Here is an 11,516-nt window from a genome sequence, read left to right as displayed (position 1 = left end):
TGCTGCGATGCTGGGTAGTTTTCATCCACGTTGAGCATGTGGTTGATCACAGTTGGTGAGATACCCACCATATCCTTGTGAGACCAGGCAAAGACGTCTTGATTTCTTTGCAAGAATTCTACTAGCTATGCTTTCACTTCCACCTTTAGATTTTTTCCAATTTTGACCACTCTGGTCGGGTCAATTTTATCTATTGGGACATCTTCTAACTCTTCCATAGGTCCTACTCTACTATCAAAATCTCCAAAGTGAGGATCAAAGTCCATTTCCTCACTTTGGGAAACATCCTATTTGGTGACATCATCACCGGATGGGGTTTGTTGCTTTGTAATAGCAGGAGTCCTTTCCTGGTCAGTAAAATTTACAACATCGTGCAAGTCAACATCCATCTTGTCTAAAAATTCTTTTCCTTCTCTACACACAATCATGTTATTCTCACTGACTCCCCTTCGTACCTTAACCACTGAAGCATTGTAACACTCCCTAGCTTCTCTTTGGTTTCCTTGGACACACCCTATACCCGCACTGGTTGGGAATTTCATAGTAAGGTGCCATATAGACACTGCTACTTGTAGATCCATGAGCAGCGGTCGACCAATCACCACGTTGTACGCCGATGAACAGTCTATTATTAGAAACTCTGTCATGACTGTCTCGTGCCTAGGAGTGTCTCCTGCTGTGACCGCCAACTTGATTATTCTGGTCGGTGACAGTCCTTCTCCAGTGAATCCATATATAATTTGAGATCATGGCTTTAAATCATTGACAGATAACTTCATCTTTTCAAAAGACAATTTACAGATAATATCCACCAAGCTTCTCGTATCAACCAGGCACCTCTTCACCTTCATGTTTGCAATCTGAATGGTAATGACGAGTGAATCATTGTGATGATACCTGACGTGTTTGGCATCATCCTCTATGAAAGTGAGAGACTCACTCTCATACCGAGGATTTTTTAACGGTCACTCCTCTTGCCGAAGTAACCAAGCATATATCTCTCTTGCTTTGTTACTATCTACGGCCAAGTGTGGACCTCAACATATAGTGTCTAATGTAAATTCCATAGGCTCAGGTTGTAGAGGTGGAGATCTTTCTCGCTTGAACCCAGGATTGTTGTTGCTTCCTTCTCCTTGGGTTTATTCTGCTCGATACTTCTTTAACTTCCCCGACCGGAGAAGAAACTCTATCTCGTCTTTGAGATGATTGCATTCATTTGTTTCGTGACCATAGTCTCCATAGAAATGACATAATTTATTCATATCTCTCTTACTCATTTCCTTCCTAATGGGTGGGGGTTTCCGGTAAGGAACCTCTTGATGACTTATGAGAAAGATTTCTACCCGGTTGGCCGAAAGAGTGGTGTAATTGGTGAATCGAGGTTCATATTTGGTTGGCTTATCGTTCGGACTTGACTTAGCCTTCTTTTTGTCATGGCGGTCAGACCTGTTATTCCCACGTTTCTTTCTGCCATTTTTACTATTTCCTCCATTCTTAGGAGGATCAGTTGATCCGCTCGGGTTGTTTAGGACTTTTTCTCCTTTCTCAATCGCGTCATTCAATTTCATATATTTGTCTGCTCGGTCGAGAAATTGTTGGAGTGTTGTAATTGGATTGCGATGTCTACTGTCCCACAAAGGGCTCCGATAAGTTATCCCAGAGGAGATTGCAACCATCTTCCCCTCGTCTTCGACAACAGTTGCTCGGTTGGCCTCTCTCATGAATCTCTGTATATAATTCTTCAGAGATTCATCATTTCCTTGTTTAATGTCAGCCAAGTGGTTGGCATAAACTGGAGGGGTCCGAGTGGCACTAAATTGCCTATAAAATTCTTTCCTAAAAGATTCCTAAGAGGTAATGGAGTTTGGCTTGAATTTCTAATACCATTCTTGGGCAGTATCGGATAATGTAGTCGGAAAGACTCTGCACCGGTAATCGTCACTTACACCGAGCAGCTCCATTTGTTCTTCAAATATTCCAACGTGCCTAATGGGATCTGCCTTTTCTGTATATACTGGCAGAACTGGTGCTTTATACTTAGTTGGTGGTTGGGCTGCTCTGATCCTAGCACAAAAGGGACTACCATTTTTGTGGTCTATCACTTCCAATTCAGAGGGGCGTTTTGACAAACCTTGCACCGTGGACGTTAGCGCATCAAGCTGGGCTTGGATGGCTAGTGCAACTGACGAGGTTCCAAGGTCGTGACCGCCTGGTCGGGCATTTTCATTTGGTGCACTGTCGTCAAGTATTTCTTCTTGGATAGCAGGGTGGTTCAGATTTTGCCCTTCGACCGAGATAGTCCTCCTCTTGTCCCTGATAATGTCCCTTAGATCTTTCTGGGAAGTGCGTCCTCCTAGGCGATCAAACACTGTGCTCTGAGTTTTTTGAGAAGGCTTACCGCGCGAGACCTGCTCTCTCCCATTGCACTGCTGGTCAAGATGTAGTGGTGGCCTTCCTATACGTGTCGGGAAGTCTTTTCCTCCTTGTTGGTTGTTGCCCTCTTATTCCTTTGACCTGTCGGTGTGATGACTATCAGCCTCATCACGACCATGTCCATGTTTGAACTGTGAAGTTTCTTTGTCTCGAGGAGCTCTGGTCTGATCTTGCTTGGGAGGAGTCGTTTTACTGCCCGATTGGTGACTTCCTGATCTAGAAGTTTCTGACCTGTGGCTCTTGGAGGGAGTTCTAGAGTTCTCCCTATGTGTCGAAGCTTTCTGGAACGGATCCCATCATCCTCCCCACCAGGAGGATTACTCTTACTTTTGTCTAGGGCCCAAGAATCGGCTCTGCTTGCAGTTCTCTGACCGACATCATTATTCTTTGCTCCCTGTGTGGTTGCTCCTCCTGCTGCGGTCTGGGCATTGGCCCAGATCAATTGCGCTGCTGCTTCTAGAGAAAGTGCAGCCTCACAGTGTCGCCGATCGGCCTCCTCCTGTCGTCGCCTAATCTCTTCGCTTCTGGCATCCATCTCCTGTCTTTGCGGCTCAAATGCAGCCTTTGGCCTGGCCATCTATTCAGCAAATGACTCATGTCGAGCATTGAATTGCATCATTTCTTCTTGGAAGGCCCCCATGGCTTTCTGGAATTGTTCAACCTCTGGAGTTGTTCAACCTCTGGATTCATTTCCTCGAGGAAGACCCTGGGCTCAGTCTCAAGGTTCTGAGGTCCAGGACCTTATAATCTAACAGGCTCTTTTGATGTGCCTGATTTCTTGGATGCCACATTGGTATTCTTGGGTGCCATATGATATGATAGTAGTATGTTTCTTCCCTTCAGGCTCTCAATGAAAACACCAAAAATGTTGACCATGATTTTGGCCAACGATGAATAGACGTCAAAACTATAGTAACCGTCAAGAGAAAATACGATATTGATAATTTTATAGTGGTTCGGCCCCAATTTATTGGTAATAGCCTAATCGACTTGGAGTTGTGATATATAGAACCTACACTCAAGATCAGAAGAACCTGTGTCAACTGAGTTTCTTAAGTGTAAATGAAAAAGTACAGGATTTCTCTCTCAAGAATACAAAGTTTCTCTCAGAAAAATCAGAATCCGAATCAGAATCCTTTCAATGATGCCATGAGCTCTTTATTTATAGGCTCATAGATCTTACAATCAAAGTCCCTCAATAATCGAGATCATTGAGTTGTTCTAACCTACTCTTAATTAATAATCAAATTTAAAATACAACAATAAGCGATTTCTTTGGGATAATTGAGAGATTCCCGATGTAGATATGGATGATTCTAACTGATGTCGTTACTGAAACTGGCTAAGTTTCTGATCGGTTCGGTCGGCCAAATCCATTCCCTGAAGTGAGACTGGTCAGCTATCTCACTTTACTGGTCGGGGAAAACATCTTCATAAACTGACTAGCCGGATAAACCTGATTCCTAAAGTAACTGGTCGGCAAAAACTCTTCACTGGTCGGCCAAAACATTCTACTGGGCGGAAAGAAATTTCACCTGGTCGGTGAAATTACTACCAGACCAAATAGATAATTTTCATGACCAGTAATATCACAACTCCGAAGATCAATCTCAAACCTTTGCCCTCCTTAGTCAACACATTTATTGACTATTAATGTGTCACTCACTACCTTGCATTGCCACTTTTGATTGCCATGTCATCATATTCAATTTTTGGAGATAACACTAAGGTTTAGATAGAATATGTAAGAATGTGACTGTAGAGTCCAAGAACTTTACTTAGATAGTTAGATAGTATCAGTAGTAGTGATAGCTAGTAGTAGTTATAGTGTGTTTATGACTGTGGATTTTGGTTCAAGCAGGGACTTAGTTGGACACTCACAGCAACGCAGATTTTAGAGGAAATGTTATGCGCTTGTGTACTTGCCATTGATAGAGTTCTCCTACAACAATAGCTACCAGTCAACCATCGGGATGGCACCATATGAGTTACTTTATGGAAGAAGGTGTCGATCGACGTTACATTGGAACGAGGTAGGAGAATGGCAGCTTCTCGGTCCCAAAGCTGTTAGAAAAGCTCAAAAAGCAGTAGCACTGATTAGGAAGTGTATGCTCGCTACTCAAAGCCATCAGAAAAGCTATGCGGATGCCAAGCGATGTGATGTGGAATTCAAAGTCGGAGATCAAGTCTTCCTTAAGATATCTCCTATGAAAGGTGTGAAGTGGTTTGGGAAGAAAGGCAAGCTTAGTCCCCGATTTATAGTTCCTTTTCAGATATTGGATAAAGTGGGAGCCGTTGCATATAGACTAGCCCTACCGCTAGCCCTAGTAGATAGCCACAACGTGTTCCACATCTCAATGCTACGCAAGTATGTGTCAGACCCATCTCACATCCTCAAGTATGATATGATAGCACTCCAGAAAGACTTGACTTACGAGGAACGACCGGTTAGCATCCTAAATAGAGGGATGAAGCAATTACGGTCCAAGAGTATTCCGATAGTCCAAGTCCTATGGACTAATAGTTCTGAACAGGAGACAACGTGGGAGTTGGAGGAAGACATGCGAGGCCGGTATCCGGAATTATTTGGTATTTAAATTTCGAGGATGAAATTCTTTTTAGAAGGGGAGAATTTTAGAGTCCAAGAACTTTACTTAGCTAGTTAGATAGTAGTAGTAGTAGTGATAGCTAGTAGTAGTTATAGTATGTTTATGACTGCGGATTTTGGTTCAAGCTGGGACTTAGTTGGACTCTCGTAGCAACACTTGTAGATTTTATATGTTTAACCTATAGTTTAAGAATATTAATTATAACCTAAGGTTTGATTAATATGATTGAGTAATTATAACCTAATGATACTTGTCATGTGCATGTTTAATAAGAAATTAAGTATTTTTGAGGAATAGTTTATTAAGAGTAATATTTGAAAATCCCAGAGTCTGCCAGCATCTTTGAAATCGTTATATGACTTAGTCAAAGTTGTTTACTCAATTCAAATTAGGCTTAAAAAGTGCAATTACGTGTATAATATTTCAGCGTATGCCGATATATCGTAGCTCTAGGGGGCGATATATCGCCACACGGGGATACGAAAAACACATAACTTCGCACGACCACTTCGATGAGCCTCGAGAATATCATTCCAGGCGATATATCGGCTCTAGGGCATGAATTTTGAATAATTTTGAACCGAGCTCATTTTATTTCATAACCTCTTGATAAGTCCAGAATCTTTTTGATCGAGTCTTAAGCCTCTGCAGAACGAATATTTAAACGTTTTTCAATTAAAAGTCATTATTTTTATTCAAGCTAAATGAAGATCTTTTCATACTTGAACTCTATAAATAGGACCTAGTACCCAAACATTTTTTCATTCTTCAAGCTGAGTTCAGATCCTTCAAGCTGCTTGGTTTACTTTAGAGTGTTAAACACTTGGGTTGGGGTTATAAGCTTTATCATTCTAAGCTTATTAAACGCTTGGGAAGTAAGTATAATAGTGTTCATTCCGATATGGAGGTGTAGTTCGGTTATAGTGCATTCAAGGTATTCATATTTCTAGTTCCTTTCTGTATTGTTTCATTAGTTTTTATAGTTTTTCTAACTCGCTATTTTCATTCGTAATTAGGCATCTAAGTTCTTTGAACTTGAGGTTCTTGTCGGTAAGTACCTTCTCGGTGGTTTAGTTCATTCCTTTTCATCTCCTTATTTTAGAATACTCACCTTGTCATTAATGATTTTAGGAGTGTTCTAAAATTCCGTCCTTGTTCTCACATCCCGGTATTTGGTAAGGAAAATAGGATAGTTTCTATATGTTATGTGTTATGTTTATGTATAATATGTTGTGACAATTTTATATTATGTTATGTTTTATCTAGGGCTCATAGTTTCTTAGTGCCTTAGTGTTTATCATTTTTATGTTTATAGATATGATTTACCCTACCTCAAATATTAGACAGGGGATCCACATGAGTTATCATATACAATCATATGATTTACCCTACCTCAAATATTAGACAGGGGATTTAGATGGGTTATCATATATTGCCATGTGATTTAACCTACCTCAAATATTAGACAGGGGACACAGATGGTTTATCACATGTCATAATGGCCATTAATAGAGTAGTCTTATGTGGTATGTGTTGGTATAGTCATATGTTTATATTATATGTTATATGTTTATAGTTTATGTTTATGTTTCATCCTTGTAGTAGATTTTCCTTGCTGGGCATTAGGCTCATTCCTTTGTTTTATATGTGTGGGAAAATAGTTATGGCGGCGGGAAGATTCTTGGCAGCTTGGGATTGGGATTGTGTTTGAAGGAGAATGGAATCGATTCGAGGATGAAGTTGTTTAAGTCTTTTAATTATGATTTATATGTATTTTTTCGCACTTTGTTTTGTAACGAATTTATGGATTTAAGTTATGTTCTATTTTATTTTCAAACAATGGGATCCCATATCCTAACTGATTTTTTATGTATTTAACCTTTGCTTTACAGTTTTTAATAAAATAATCAAGGGTAAACCTAGGAAGTCTAGAACCTTCCCTTAGGTACCAGGATCTCGTATTCTGGTTTAAACTACTTTAAGTGTGCTCAAAATGCACAATAACGTGGGTTAGTATTTCAGCATCAGGCGATATATCGCATCTATAAGGGAAACCACGAAGCCTTAGGAAAATGGTGCAAGCAATATATCACCTATTGGGGGAAATATATCGTCTCTATCAGCCAATTTTGAAAATTCGTGGAATCCAAAGCTAGAAACATCCCTCAACAGCTTGCATTTGCTCTTGAACAATTTTGAGCGAGTTTTGGGCATTTGTAGAGCAGAAAATCCCATCTTTATTCATTTTAATGGGAGTTAGTTTGACTCCTTGAACTCTTTAAATAGAACCCTTCACTTAGCCATTTGCATCATCTTTCAAACACTTTTCAGAGCCTCCAAGCTACCAATTTTGTTATAGAGAGAAACACTAGGGTTTTGGGGTTAAAAGCTTTCAAATCTAAGCTTTTCTAAACACTTGGGAAGTAAGATATAGTGTGATTTCAGTGTTTGCGGTATAGATCAAAGCTCTAAGCTATCTAACCTACTCTTAATCCTCTGGTTTAGTCTATTGGTATCCTGCTATTATTTTCTTTTACTTCACATCCTAACTGGTTATAATAACTTTTGGTTAGGTGCTTGATTTCTTTAAAACTTAAGGATTTTTGTAAGTTCTTATCTTGATGGTTTAGATTTTATTTTCATCTTCTTTTCTTTAGGAAACTTATCATTTTACTGTTTGGTTTTAGGAGTTTCCAATCCCGCACTTGTCTCCAATACCTCTGTTTTTGGTAAGGAGAATAAGTTAGATTTATGTGCTTGTCTATGTATTTTTTTTTATGTCTTTTAATCGCTTGGGAAATGTTGTTGCTTAGATAGCAAATCCCAAGATTTTTATCATTATCGTAGACCACAGTTGTGATTAAACCTACCTTTAAATAGTAGCAAGAGGACTATAATGGTTTCTATCATATACTACGGTAATGAGTTAATGGCCATTAATATTGTAGTCCATTTTTATGTTTTATGTTTTATTTTTTTAGTAGTTTTTCGTTACTGAGCATTAGGCTCATTCCTTTTTATTTAGATTGTGCACATAAATGAACATGGAAGGGGGGACGGATCCAAGGTGGCTTTGTCATGTGTATTGGGTGAGGAACTTAAGGAATGAACCGATGGGATCGATCAAGGATGACATTGACATTTGATTCTTTTAATTACGTATTTATGATTTCCGCATTTAATATTTGAACATATAAAGAAAGGTTTTGTTTTCTTTGTGGTTTTATGTATGAACAACGGGATCCAGTATTTTTGGATTTTCTATGTTTTAGTAAATAAAGTTCAATCATTCTATGTATATATCCAAAAATAGTAGTTATGTCTTAGTAGTTTTAATGGTCCGAGGTCTTTAAGTTAGTCGGGTCATTACAATTGCTACCAAAGCCACGGTCCATATGCATAAAGTTCTGCTTGATACACACACAAAAGCTTTGAATCTAACTACCAATGTAAGTGTTTATGTTATGAATATTATGTTTATGTTAAAACTAACGCATTAGTTAATATGTTTTCAGTCAAAACAAATGGAGCCATAAATTATCAGGATATCCGTGCCATTAAGGCATTGAAAAGGATTAGAGAGCCAAATGATACGATTGGTGTGCTATAACGAATCACTCAAAGATTGGTCAGATTTCACAAGGAGATAGCTCACCTTCAAAACACCAGGTAAATTAAGATGAGAGCCATGGATCAATATGTCCTAGTAATTAGGATTTTTGTAGATATGGCTTTTGTAGTTTCAAATTTGAAAGAATAATGGGAAGCTCTAGATAATGAGGATAATGTACCAGTAGCCATTAGATATTATTTTCTCATACTTAGGTTTACCTATAGGTTTGAGATTCAATTCACCAATGCACAAAAAAATAATATCCTAATAAATATTTCCCGTAGCAGATTCAAGGCTTATAATATTGATGATTATGAGGAAATAACTGATGATATTCTAGATGAAGGGTCAGATGTAGAAGATCTTGATTTTTAGAAATTTTACCCTAGTTATTATTAGTATTATTCTTGATTTATTTTTAATTATTATTGTAATAAGTGAATTTTTTTCCTTATGAATAAAGTTATTATTATTTTGAATGGTATGTTTGGAATTTGAATTTTTTTTAATCATAATTAAATTAGAATAAATTCAATAAATAATGACTAAATTCAGTGAGAGTGGATACAAATCAATGGACCAAGTTCTATATTGAGAGTTTAGGGGGCCATAGTAGTGGGAACGATTTTACTGATCCCAACCCTCCCTCAATATGGTTAATATTGGAACAGCAACAAGTTTCAAGCTTGAGAATTAATTCATATAGGGTGGTTAGAAACAAACTTAGAAAATAAAAAAGATGACCTAATAGTCTTAGTATAGAAACCCACCCTAATTTATAGAGATGACTTCCATAATTTTTCATAAGAAATAATAACTTATAGCTCCGAGTTATGCTTGCTTAGACTAAGTTTTTGCCTTAGAAACCATTAGGGTAAGTTCTAAATTGTTTCATGAATATTAGATTTGCACGCACTAACGACAATGCCCTCAGCACTGGTAAAGAGACACATGAGGCCCCTCCAGTCCGCAGAAGGGGAAGACGTGCTGCCACTACTGCTGCTAATAGAACTGCACCACCTCCAGTTGACAACGATGCTGAAATTATTGGTTACGACGACGAGTAGTAGAGCTACTACAGCAACAACTACAACCTCAGCCGCAGCCTCAGCCAGCAGCTCAAGCACCCCAGTTGGAGCAAAATGGTGAATATCTGTATGGGAGATGGCCTATGGAAAATTATGCACCTTATCCAGCTCAGTACATGGATCCATTCTATGAGCATTTTCGAAAATATAACGCTCCAAATTTTGAAGGGACAACCGAACCCTTTGATGCTGAGGAATGGCTTAGAAATGTAGAGTCAATTCTGACACACATGAACCTCGGCAACGTAGATCGCATATCCTGCATTTCATCTCTACTGAAAAAGAATGCTAGAATTTGATGGGATTTGGTGTAGCAAACTCACGATATCACCACCATGACTTGGGCAAAATTTGTGGAGCTATTTCACAAAAAGTACTACAACTCGGCAATCATCGCTACAAGGGTGGAAGAATTCGCTAGCCTGAAATAGGGAAATTTGTTGGTAGTCGAGTATGCTCGACAGTTTGATTGGCTAGCAAAGTTCGCACTAGAATTAGTCCCAAAAGAATACTTGAGGGAAACAAAGTTCTCCAAAGGACTCAAACCAAAGATTGAATTAGGGGTCAAGATGGCAAACCCTGGAACCACTTCTTACGCCAATGTTCTGGAAATGGCTATAGAAGTGGAAAGGCTCCAAGAAAATGTTAGCAAGGAGAAGACGAGCAAGTCAAAACCTAAGCAGCAGAATCAGACTTGGAATGGTCGAAACGACAACAACTAATAACAACAATGGGTAGAAAAGAAAGCATCCCGATAATAAGTAGACCGACGCTGACAAAAGAGCACGGACCAACAATTGTAATAATAAGTCGGGTTATGTGGTGTACCCTTAGTGCTCCAACTGCTAGAAAGGACATACAGGGGAGTGTTGTGCAAACAACAAGGGTTGCTACAATTGTGGCCAGGAAGGTCAATAGAAAAGAGAATGTCTGTAGCACAAAGTAGAAGAGAAGGAAAACAAGATGGTCCAGCCAGAGTCTTCACTTTGACCCAGGGAGAAGCCAAAACCAGTAACAAGGTGGTCACAGGTTAGCTTCCAATCCTCAATAGTTTATGTTCAGTATTGTTTGATTTGGGAGAAACACACTCATATATCTCTTTAGGAATGATAGAAAAACTAGACAAACCTTGTTAAAGATTTAGAAATAGGTTTGTTACGGAACTGCCTTCAGGCAAAATCGTTTTATCATCACGAATAGTACGAGGAGTACTGATCAAAGTCGAGGACACGGAGTTGGAAGGAGACCTGATACTGCTAGAGATCAAGAATTTTGACGTAATACTGGGCATGGGCAAGCTTTCAATACATGCCACAACCATCGATTGTCAATGCAAGCAAGTGACGTTAGAAACCCATGAGGGTCAGAAACTATGTTTTATGGGAAAGGTTTCAGGACTATGGATACCACTTATCTCATCTCTCAGGGCTTAGAGGATTATAGAGAATGGATGTCACACATTCTTAGCAAACATCACGGATGTTGTACAAGAAACACCATTAAAGGTTAGAGACGTTCTCTTTATAAAGGAATTTCCAGAGATATTTCTTGATGACTTACCAGGGTTACCCCCTACTCAGGAAATTGACTTCACAATCGAACTAATACCGCGAACCGAGCTTATCTCAAAAGCACCATACCGTATGGCACCTACCGAACTCAAGGATTTGAAATGCAGTTACAAGAGCTCTTAGACTTGAAATTCTTCAGACCAAGCCATTCACCATGGGGGGCACCGATTCTATTTGTGAAGAAGAAGGATGGAAGTATGTG

This window comes from Humulus lupulus, chromosome 4 (genome assembly GCF_963169125.1).
Source record: "Humulus lupulus chromosome 4, drHumLupu1.1, whole genome shotgun sequence".
In the NCBI taxonomy this organism is placed as follows: domain Eukaryota; kingdom Viridiplantae; phylum Streptophyta; class Magnoliopsida; order Rosales; family Cannabaceae; genus Humulus; species Humulus lupulus.
The sequence above is the reverse complement of the archived record's forward strand: the minus strand, read 5'-3'. Positions refer to the sequence as shown.